A 12,840-nucleotide genomic window follows, 5' to 3' on the forward strand; every position below is an offset into this window, starting at 1 on the left:
TCTACTACTCTACTACTCTCTCTCTACTACTCACTCTACTACTCACTCTACTACTCACTCTCTACTACTCTACTACTCTCTCTACTATTCACTCTCTACTACTCTCTCTACTATTCACTCTCCACTACTCGCTCTCCACTACTCGCTCTCCACTACTCGCTCTCCACTACTCGCTCTCCACTACTCGCTCTCCACTACTCGCTCTCCACTACTCGCTCTCTACTACTCACTCTCTACTACTCTACTATGCTCTACTACTCACTCTCTACTATTCTCTCCTACTCACTCTACTACTCTCTCCTACTCTCTACCACTCACTCTCTACTACTCTACTACTCTCTCTACTACTCTACTACTCTCTCTACTACTCACTCTCTACTACTCTCTACTACTCACTCTCTACTACTCACTCTCTACTGCTCACTCTCTACTGCTCACTCTCCATTACTCACTCTACTACTCACTCTACTACTCACTCTACTACTCACTCTACTACTCACTCTACTACTCACTCTACTACTCTCTCTACTACTCTCTCTACTACTCTCTCTACTACTCTCTCTACTACTCTCTCTACTACTCTCTCTACTACTCTCTACTACTCTCTCTACTACTCTCTACTACTCTCTACTACTCACTCTCTACTACACTCTCTCTACTACTCACTCTCTACTACTCACTCTCTACTACTCACTCTCTACTACTCACTCTCTACTACTCACTCTCTACTACTCACTCTCTACTACTCTTTACTACTCACTCTCTACTATCTACTACTCTCTCTACTACTCTCTCTACACTACTCTCTCTACTACTCTCTCTACTACTCTCTCCTACTCACTCTGCTACTCACTCTCTACTACTCTCTAATACTCTCTCTCTGCTACTCACTCTACACTACTCTCTACTACTCACTCTACTACTCTCTCTACTACTCTCTCTACTACTCTCTCTACTACTCTCTCTACTACTCTCTCTACTACTCACTCTCTGATACTTTCTCTACTACTCTCTACTACTCACTCTACTCTATTACTCGCTCTCCACCTCTCTACCTCTCTCTAACTCTCTCGCAACTACTCTCTACCTCTACACCTCTACCTATACACCTCTACCTCTCTACCTCTCTGTACATGCACACATATATATATATATGCATATATATGCATATGCATTTATATATATGTATGTGTGTGTGTGTATATATATATATATACACACACACACACACATATATAAACATAAATATAATCTGAATATCTATATAAATATAAATGCATGCAAACATATACATATATGCATACATATGCATGGTATGTACATGAAAGTTTGAAAACTCTAATACAAGCAAAGCTAAAAAGCCACCTAATTACAAACAGAATTGCTTTAACTTAAACGAGGGCCAGAACTATTGCATTTTCAATGCTTGTTTACTTTGATTCCATCAAAAAGGCGTTCAGATGTGTCATACATTTTCCATAAATTCTGAATGTGAGCACTCTAGTTGCTCATTAGATCACTGTAGTAAAGCTACTGCTCACCAGGGAAGTCTGCTGCTGGTATTCAAAGTGCATGTTTCAGTCTGCATGTCAGAATTTTTTAATGAAATGGAAGAGGATTTGAGAAGTTGAAATGTGCCCTAATCTTTCTTTCTGCAGCACTAATATTTCTATGGCAAAATGAACCCCCTCATTTTGTTCCTTTGCAAATTAAATGTTTTAAGTGTTACCACTTTATTCCAATCAAGATGGCTTCAGGTGTGCCATACTTTTGTCATAAGTAAGACTGTTAGCGCTCTAGTTGTTCTTTAAAACACTCTGGGACATTCTGTCATTGGGCTATACTTGGGCTACATCTCGGGGATATTTGTGTTACATTTGGGCTCTTTTGTCTCTGGTGGCCATCTTGGGAGACTTATTTGTTTTGAAGTTTCCTAATTTCCTCATTTACAACAGTCTCCTCAGTAGGAAATACTTTCACGTTTTGTTACTTTCACTCCATCAAGAAGGCATTCAGATGTGTCACACATTTGCCATAAATTCGGAATGTTAGCACTCTAGTTGCTTATTAGATCACTGTAGTAAAGCTACTGCACACCAGGGAAGTCTGCTGCTGGTATTGAAAGTGCAGGTTTGTCTGCATGTCAGATTTCTTTAATGAAATAGAAGAGTATTTGAGAAGTCACTCAAAATGTGCCCTAATTTTCTTTTTTCCGCACTAATCATAATTTTTATGGCAAAATTAACCTCCTCATTGTGTTCCTTTTAAATTAAACTACTCACTCTCTACTACTCACTCTACTACTCACTCTACTACTCTCTACTACTCTCTACCACTCACTCTCTACCACTCACTCTCTACCACTCACTCTCTACCACTCACTCTCTACCACTCACTCTCAACTACTCACTCTACTACTCTCTCTACTACTCTCTCTACTACTCTCTACCACTCACTCTCTACTACTCTGCTACTCTCTCTACTACTCACTCTACTACTCACTCTACTACTCTCTACTACTCTCTACTACTCTCTACTACTCTCTACTACTCTACTACTCACTCTACTACTCACTCTCTACCACTCACTCTTTACTACTCTACTACTCACTCTACTACTCACTCTCTACTACTCACTCTCTACTAACTCTCTACTACTCACTCTCTACTACTCTCTACTACTCACTCTCTACTACTCACTCTCTACTACTCACTCTCTACTACTCACTCTCTACTACTCTCTCTACTACTCACTCTCTACTACTCACTCTCTACTACTCTCTACTACTCACTCTCTACTACTCTCGCTGCTACTCTCGCTGCTACTCACTCTCTACTACTCTCTACTACTCACTCTCTACTACTCTCTACTACTCTCTACTACTCTCTACTACTCACTCTCTACTACTCTCTACTACTCTCTACTACTCTCTACTACTCACTCTCTACTACTCTACTACTCACTCTCTACTACTCTCTCTACTACTCTATCTCTACTACACACTCTACTACTCACTCTACTACTCACTCTCTACTACTCTACTACTCACTCTCCACTACTCTACTACTCACTCTCCACTACTCACTCTCCACTACTCACTCTCCACTACTCACTCTCCACTACTCACTCTCCACTACTCACTCTCCACTACTCACTCTCCACTACTCACTCTCCACTACTCACTCTGCACTACTCACTCTGCACTACTCACTCTCTACTACTCTCTCTACTACTCACTCTCTACTACTCACTCTCTACTACTTTACTACTCTCTACTAATCTCTACTACTCTCTCTACTACTCACTCTCTACTACTCACTCTCTACTACTCACTCTCTACTACTACTCACTCTACTACTCACTCTCTACTACTCACTCTCTACTACTCACTCTCTACTACTCACTCTCTACTACTCACTCTCTACTACTCACTCTCCTACTCTCTACTACTCTCTCTACTACTCTCTACTACTCACTCTACTACTCTCTACTACTCACTACTACTCTACCTACTACTCCCTACTACTCCTCACTCTTTACTACTCTCTAATACTCACTCTCTAATACTCACTCTCTACTACTCACTCTCTACTACTCACTCTCTACTACTCACTCTTTAGTACTCTCTACTTCTCACTCTTTAATACTCTCTACTACTCACTCTACTACTCACTCTCTACTACTCACTCTCTACTACTCACTCTCTACTACTCTCTCTCTACTACTCTCTCTCTACTACTCTCTACTACTCTCTCTACTACTCTCTCTACTACTCTCTACTACTCACTCTTTACTACTCTCTACTACTCAGTCTCCACTACTCACTCTCTAATACTCACTCTAATACTCACTCTAATACTCACTCTAATACTCACTCTCTAATACTCACTCTCTAATACTCACTCTCTAATACTCACTCTCTAATACTCACTCTCTAATACTCACTCTCTAATACTCACTCTCTAATACTCACTCTCTAATACTCACTCTCTAATACTCACTCTCTACTACTCTACTACTCACTCTACTACTCACTCTACTACTCACTCTACTACTCACTCTACTACTCACTCTACTACTCACTCTACTACTCACTCTACTACTCACTCTACTACTCACTCTACTACTCACTCTTTACTTCTCACTCTACTACTCACTCTACTACTCACTCTTTACTTCTCACTCTCTCCTACTCACTCTACTACTCTCTCCTACTCACTCTACTACTCTCTCCTACTCACTCTCTGCTACTCTCTCTACTCTCTCTACTACTCTCTACTACTCTCTACTACTCTCTACTACTCTCTCTCTACTCTCTACTACTCATGCTCTACTCTCTACCTCTCTCTAACTCTCTCTCTACTACTCTCTACCTCTCTACCTCTACGTCTCTACCTCTACACCTCTACCTCTCTCTACACGCACACATATGCACATATATGCATATGCATTTATATATATGTATGTGTATATATATATATATATACATACATACATATATAAACATATATATAATCTGCATATCTATATAAATACAAATATAAATGCATGCATACATATACATATAGGCATGTTATGTACATGAAATTTTGAAAAACACTAATAAAAGCAAAGCTAAAAAGCCACCTAATTGCAAACAGAATTGCTTTAACTTAAACAAGGGCGAGACCTATTGCATTTTCAATGCTTGTTTACTTTGGTTCCATCAAGAAGGCATTCAGATGTGACACATTTGCCATAAATTCTGAATGGTAGCACTCTAGTTCCTCATTAGATCACTGTAGTAAAGCTACTGCTCACCAGGGAAGTCTGCTGCTGGTATTCAAAGTGCATGTTTCAGTCTGCATGTCAGAATTCTTTAATGAAATGGAAGAGGATTTGAGAAGTCAAAATGTGCCCTAATTTTTCTTTCTGCAGCACTAATCATAATTTCTATGGCAAAATGAACCCCCTCATTTTGTTCCTTTGCAAATTAAATGTTTTAAATGTTACCACTTTATTCCAATCAAGATGGCTTCAGGTGTGCCATACTTTTGTCATAAGTAAGACTGTTGGCGCTCTAGTTGTTCTTTAAAACACTCTGGGATTTCTGTCATTGGGCTATACTTGGGCTACATCTCGGTGATATTTGTGCTACATTTGGGCTCTTTTGTCTCTGGTGGCCATCTTGGGAGACTTGTTATGAAGTTTCCTAATTTCCTCATTTACTACAGTCTCCTCAGTAGGCATACCGTCAGTTTTTTACTTTGATTCAATGAAGAAGGCATTCAGATGTGTCACACATTTGCCATAAATTCAGAATGTTAGCACTCTAGTTGCTCATTAGATCACTGTAGTAAAAGCTACTGCTCACCAGGGAAGTCTGCTGCTGGTATTGAAAGTGCATGTTTCAGTCTGCATGTCAGAATTCTTTAATGAAATGGAAGAGGATTTGAGAAGTCACTCAAAATGTGCCCTAATTTTTCTTTCTGCAGCACTAATCATACATTCTGTGGCAAAATGAACCCCCTCATTTTGTTCTTTTTTCAATTAAATGTTTTAAGAGATACCACTTTATTCCAATCAAGATGGCTTCAGGTGTGCCACACGTTTGTCATAAGTAGGACTGTTAGTGCTCTAGTTGTTCTTTGGAACACTCTGGGAAGCTGCAGTAGAACACAAAGGAATCAACTGACAGTCTCTGCCCTTGTTGGATGTACATGTTTTAGTGAGAATGTCAGACTTCATTCTCACATGACTGAGAAAGATAATGTGAATTTACAGAAAATATGCTCTCAGTTTAGCTTATAGATCACCTTCCAAACCTCTGTGGGGAAAGCATGTGAAAATAGTTTTCTCAACCATGATTCATGATATCCCAGCAGAAGGCTTTTTCACATGGTAAAATCACCTTAGAACATACCACAATTCCTAAAATTAGTATGGTACCATCCACAAATGATTTATAATGTAACTAAAGTCTTAAAACCTTCTATTAACTGCAATGCTTTTTAATGAGGTGCTTTCATGTATATTGGTCCCAAGATGGCTACCAACACTTCTTGGATGAAGTGCTGACAGCCAATCAGATCTCACGATGAGATGTGTGGTTAGGCTCTGCCCAGATATATATGTGATTTTACTTTTGATTTTCTCAGGAACTACTGAACGGATTTACACCATTTAAGCAAAAGGCATGACTCTGAACCAAGGTCTACCTTTCTGCCAAATTTGGTGTAATTCCGTTAAGCAGTTCGGGCTGTAGCTGCGTCAACAGGTCCTATGGGAAATTGCATGGGGAAAACGCGTTTTGGGGCCCCCCTTTTTTCTCAGCCCCCGCTTGACGAATCACCACAAAACTTTCAGGATAGGAGCGGACCGGAGCTGGCCAAAAGATTGGAAAATCTTGTGAAGATTCGTCAACCGGCGCCAGACTTATTGGGAATAGAATGTTGCGGATTTCCTATGGAAAATAGGTCCTAACTATAACTACCTACTCGCGACCGCCAGTAGGTAATATATATGTGTGTGTGTGTGTGTGTGTGTGTGTGTGTGTGTGTGTGTGTGTGTGTGTGTGTGTGTATATATATATATATCTCCAAATGAAAAGCTGCTCCCAGCATTGAGGCGCCTCACACTTCGCATCTTTTGCCATTTATTAGCGATTTTCACAAGGTCACAACTGCGTGCATAACAACACCAAATTTTCAAGCCTTTAAATCCATACGCGTTTCGGGAGTACATCTCCCTTTTTCACTGGTGCAGGCATCTTTGGGGGACAGCAACAATGTTCTCTGCGCAGCTGCGCAGCTTTTAAGTTCCGCCCGAATGGGCGTGAGTAACAGTTGCATGCTGGTAGACAGAGTTCTACATTGATCCATTCATAGTGATATCGTTGTCATTTCCCTACATAAATCAAATCCACAGTGGGTAGTTGTTAATGTACTGCACTCGTAGCCCTGAAAATAAATATATATATGTACTCCTTACAAGAAACGTGGCCCGAGGCAGTTGGCACGGTATGTCGGCGGTGCAAGCCGACGAGTTCAGATGCGCACACAAAGAGCCTCTGCTTTTGAAACTCATTATGTGTGTGTAATTAACCACAAGCTTGGATCTTTCTGAGTGCATGGACAATCTTTCTCTTTGTGTGCGCATATATATATATATATGTGTGTGTATTGTTACCCACCTTCCTCTAATGGTATTTGATTTTTGTTTCTATGCATATTTGTCTATATAACTGCAATCTGCTATGATTCAAGCATGTGAATCGATGGAAGATCCAATACTGGAGAGGAAAATGTGTTAATTACCTGTAACTACGGCTCTCCAAGATTGGTATCTTGCATAGATTCACATGCAACCCATCCTCCTCCCGAGAGGCTTCCCTTATTTCCTAAAGTATATAGTTTCACACTTGTGCTTGAAAATCTGAGGAACTCAGCCTCTCTTGGGAGTGTTCTACAGGGTGCTGTCACCTTATTGGTTGTTGTTTAAGTTTAGCCCTTTTTTACAAAAGAAAGTAGACAGGCTATTGCAGTGACTGTTCATTGCATTGTAGCCTATGTTAGTATTATCTACTGCTTTAATAATGATACCATGGGACTCCCACTACGACGGCGGGGAGGATTCAAGCATGTGAATCTATGAAACATACCAATACTGGAGAACCGTAGTTACAGATAAGTAACTCATTTTCTTTCCACATACGGCACATTTTCCTAGTTATCGCTGGGTGCACCTTTCAAAAGGTGGCCCACGCTAACCAGGAAAATGCGACATTATGGTAAATGCGCTGCCCCCAGCGCAGCTGCAAACTACCCTGGGAGCAGTGCATTCATTTGAAAAGCAGAGCAGCTGCTTTAAAGCTGCTCCATGTTTTCACAGTGCAGGCGGCAACCCGCCTGCACTTTTAAAGGGGATTAGAGATTCCCTTGCAGGCAGGTCCTTAAGTGACTGCACCCACCTGCAAGGAGATGTCTGGGGGGTTCCACTAGAAGGCTGTAATTAGGGGGCGCACTGATAGTGCGCCACCTTTTAGGTGGCGCACTGTTTGTGCGCCTCCTGAGAGCTTCTTTGCCTCTGTGCCCGTGCCCGCAATATGACATGGGCGCAGATTCAAAGGGATTCCCTCATTTGCATGGGGCCACACCCCCATGCAAAAGAGGAAATGCCCTCTTGAGGAAGCGCTGAATGTGTGTTTGTGCTTTAAGTATTACAGAAGGGGACACACAAGCGTCTGCGGCCCCTTCTGTAATTCCAAAGTGCCCTGGGGGCGTGCAAAGCGTGGTGCAACTGTGCATTGAATGGATCGATGTGTGACAATGATCTCTTCAAACTTAAAGAAAAGCACATCGTAGGGAGAAAATGTGTGACAAGATAACTGCGGCATAAAATCCATAAACCGCTCTTGTGGAATTGGTTACACCTCATGAGGGGTTACTGTGAGGTAAAGTTGTGGTCTGCAAGAACAACTACAAAGTAGTCTGGTAGAGCGGTCCTCAATTCAAACTGTAGCACCAGGTACCGATAGTACAGGGTACCCCATTCTAAACCTCTGAAAATGTCTGTGGGTTTGGAGAATTGGTGGATCAAAATAGGTATCCTGTAATTCCACGAGTGCCATCAAATCACCCGCCTTGAGGGCCAGCAGAACTTTGCTCAGGGACCACTTAATGTCCTGTAGAATGAGAAGTTCAAAAAAGCAGAGTTCGAGAGTTGTTCTCAGACCTTCATCCTTCTTGGTAACCAATAACTGAATGGCATATAATCCAATGCGCCTGTCCTCTAGAGGAGCCACCTGTATGGCCCCTTTTTAGAGCAGGGCAAGAATATCTGCTTCCAAATTAGTGGTATGTGCTAGAGTGAACTTCTTGGAGGAAAGAGGTCAATCTGGAGAATGGTATAAAAAAGGTAGGGTGTAGCCCTCATGGATTAGCAGGATTACTCAGATTCCTTATCGTCGTCTCCCAGTTGGTGGAAGAATGGTGGACCCGTCTCTCCACCGGAAATGTGGCTTAAGGATGTTTGTGGACTCGGAGAGATTTTGAGGCCTTAAAGCCAGAGAATTACGTCAGGGACTAGATCTGCTCTTGATAATGAGTCGAATTAGATCACGCCTCTCCAAAAAGAAGTTGTACATTTGTTGGGGGGCCCATATTCGTGAGAAGGGTGTCTCTTTTGGGACCATTGTGCTCTGGAATAACCTCTAGTCTTCCTGAGCTGGTTGTGACACTGCCTCACAGGAGATGCGAGTTTTAACAAGAAAGCCCTAACTTTCTTATTTTAGAAGCTTTCCCGGGAGGAGTCAAACTTTTTGCACCCATAGCCATTTGCCGTTGAATGGCATGTCCGTAAGTGTGGCTTGTATATCTCCGGAGAAGTTTCTGCAATGCATCCAAGCATGAATGCGATATTTTGACCGCTATGCCCATGGATTGAGCCATGATGTTTGTTGAAAGCAAGCTGACTTTAGGATTTGGTTGGAAGAGGGCCAGAAATGGAGTTATTAATTTAGACAGAGGGTAAACTCTCCCAACTTAACGTACACAGCCTTGCTAGGCTAAAACATCATATTTAGAGAATCTCTGCCTAACCCCTTGTAACTGGTGCAAAAATCAAGCAGTCCCCAGAAGAATACATTTTAAGTTCAAGCAGTACCAACAATTGTTAAGTCAAGAAAACAACATCAATTTAGAAAAATATAAATTGGGTCAGTGAAACCGAAGATGTTTTTAAAATTTGTTTAAGGCAAAAGCTACTTAGAAAAAGGAAAGAACCATTGAAAAACAGGAGTTTTCGGTTGACCGGACTGAGATGCAATTTCAGGCTGACTTCATTGTTGGATACCCCATGCAGATCCCTCTGATAAGATTTACCCTATGGACTCTTAAGTCAGGCAAAATCCTTCAGCAGTGTATAGTCCAGGACGGAGGCTGGCAAGGGTCCTTTGAAGTCTGATGCCTCGTTGTCGAACTCCTGCTGAATCCATTTGTTTTGGCACCAGTAACTCAGAGGGAAGCATAGCTAGATTTCATAGTCATTGAGGTTGCTTTGCATGTTGAACAGATTTGCTGTCTTGCCCCAATCTAAGATTTAACTTTCGTACTTTGGGCCTTATTTAGAGTTTGGTGGATCAGATACCCTGTCTGAAAACGCTACCGAAGTCCCATCAGCTCTACTACAAGTGCATTAGAGTCTATGGCACTTGTGATATGGGGGACAGGACATATGCTACATTTTGATCTAACCCAAAAAAATAAGGCTCTAAGTAACTATTTTGGTTCACAGCATCCTCCAGCAGGGCAAGACTGGAAACTGTGGCTGCCCAAGGCTCCATGGGGCCAGATACCTTTACAGTGAGGTCCTGCTGAACTAGCTTTCAGTAAGGCAAAAAGCTCAAAGCAAGACAAACAAGGTATTCTTGTCTGCATTTTATGCAAACTCGCTGGCAAACCCCAAACACTATATCCTGGTCCTCCAGAGGTGAAAAATAGGACTATATAGGCCTATTTTTCTCCAGTTCCCGTTTCTTCTAGTCAATACTGCAACCTGTAGCTCCTCCCGATTTATCTCCAACCAGTTATCCTTCAGTGTCTAGTCCTCTGTGATAAGCTGGGCTCTCTAAGAGTCAGGGGTCCTTCTGCTTTTTGTGTCCTTGAAGCAGACAAATAGGTGGCCAACTACTTGACTATTGGAGAGCAGTTATAGTCCCTATATGCTAGCAAGTGCTCAAGTTACTTGAGTCCTCTTCTTCCAGGAGCAGTCAGGCATTGTCTTTCTTCCATATAGCCTTCTTTAGGGATAGTCATCCCAGGTACAGTAATGTTCTGACGACTTGGTGGTGAGGTGCCAGTCTTAACTGTGCAATAGCTACTGATTGGAGAAATTCAGCTGCCCAACCCTGGCTACTTTATCTCTCTGTGCTCACCTCCTTTAGCAGCACTTGCTATTCTCCTTACTGCAAAAATACTTCCGAGGCCTTGTTTTAAAAAGGCAGGTCCTTTTTTCTGCCAGGCATGTCTGTCTTCTACTGATAGACACTTCCCTATTTAGTTTAACTCTCCTCCAATCGGACTGGGTTCAAACAGGTTCTGTCTCCCATTGTGACGAGGGCAAGACCTTCTAAGAAGGTTCTGTGAATCATTAGAAGCAGGCCTCATTGCTAGATCCAGTTGAAAAGAAATGCCAAGTCTGTCCTTTGTTCTGCCAGGTATTCCTGTCTACTTCCAGATACCTAATGCTTGCTTTGCAGCCAGTAGTTAACACCACGCTGTTCTTCCTGGGCTCCAAGCAGACTATTGTCTTCTGATCAAGGGTGGTTAACCCTCACAGCTAAGGATGTGGGGTCCATCCCAGAAGGGTGTGATGAGTGGCAGAACTGGTGTTAAGCCAGTTCGGGCTCAGGCAGCTTTAAGTGCACCCAAAGGGTTATATGTAAAACATTTGCAGACATATCAAGCAGGATTTGGCAATGTAATAACTAAAAAGATGCTCACAGCTCCACCTTGCATATTTTTTCAGGTTCGGAGAGGTCATTTCTGCCCATTCATATCACCTTATTTGCTCCAGGAAAGCATTTCACACCCATTGACACACAATCAAATGCTGATTACAGAAGTGGAAGAACAAGTGCAAATGGGCCCTCAGAGACGTTAGGCAGGGACAAGATAACTTTCTTAAAATAATTTTCGGTAATATTTATCATAAATTCAGCTTCACCGTTAATGGGATTTTTACGGTATTAAAAATATCGAATTACTTATCTAGCTGTTTTCAAACCAAAATTAGCAGTATTAGTTGTAATAATGTAACCCAGCAGTTATGTAACAGCCAGCCTTGCAACAGTGAAAATAGATTTTTCAGCTTTGTCACTGTTGAGGCATGTTTAACATTAAAATACTACATGTCCTATTTTAAATACCGTGCATCCTACCTTACTAGGTGAATTATAAATATTTTAAAGGAAGGTTTTGACCTGTCGATAGGAGTTATTTTGACAGGTCGAACTTTGCAGTTAGGCCTGAAGAAATGTTTGCACTGCCAATATAGTGTGTGGCACAATGGGTGCTGCAGTCCACTAGTGACAGTTAACATACAGGCCCTGGTACAATTTGTACCATATACTAGGACTTTTAGATATGCCAATTACAGGTATGCCAATTTCCCCATGTTGAAAGGGGGAGTACAGGCATTTTATGACTGGTCAGCAGAGGTAAGGTGAACAGTGTTGTACAGCCAGCAAACATATAAAGTCAAGCAAAAGGCAACAAATCTGGTGTGACCCTGAAGAAGGGTCAAAAGTCCTACAGCTAATGTGCTTGAAAGTCAATGTGTCTTTTTAGCAAACAGAATATGATGTGATGGTATTGGGGGTAACGTTTTACTCAGAGCAAAAAGAGACAAATAGCCAGAAATGGCTAGAATGCCATTGATTATTAATCAAATTGGCTTAATGAACTGCGTACATTCACTATGTTTCCTGGTATTTAAATTTCTTTATTTTGTGCGCTGGATCATGTTGTTGAGGACTGACAGTGGATCACACAGGAGCAAATCCTCTTGCAGAAAGAAAACGTTGATGTATTTGTGCAGTAAGAAGTGCATAGGAGTATCCAAGGTCAGAGGAACTGAGTTGCAAGAAATATGCTGATGTCAGTGAAAAATTCTATTTAGAACTGCTTTTTAAGTCATTCACAGGTTTTGTGTTATTGCTCTCTTCTAAGACTTTAAGCTGTGTCTGTGAAATGGGATGCTTGAAGGAATATTGTTGTAAGGCGATCAGAGTATGTGAAGAATAGTATTCCCGAAAGCAAGTAGTGCTTATTATAAAAATGTTACATGTGTCATGGGTCTGGC

General features: G+C 41.5%; 1 protein-coding gene across 4 annotated transcripts in view; it reads left to right on the forward strand.

Annotated features, from left to right (window-relative positions):
* LOC146869886 (vesicle-fusing ATPase) overlaps positions 1–12,840 on the forward strand; it is a 1,522,848-nt gene that overhangs the window by 509,417 nt on the left and 1,000,591 nt on the right. The gene's annotated exons all lie outside the window — the stretch shown is intronic.

The sequence above is a fragment of the Triturus cristatus genome, chromosome 1_1 (assembly GCF_964204655.1).
Source record: "Triturus cristatus chromosome 1_1, aTriCri1.1, whole genome shotgun sequence".
Taxonomy (NCBI): domain Eukaryota; kingdom Metazoa; phylum Chordata; class Amphibia; order Caudata; family Salamandridae; genus Triturus; species Triturus cristatus.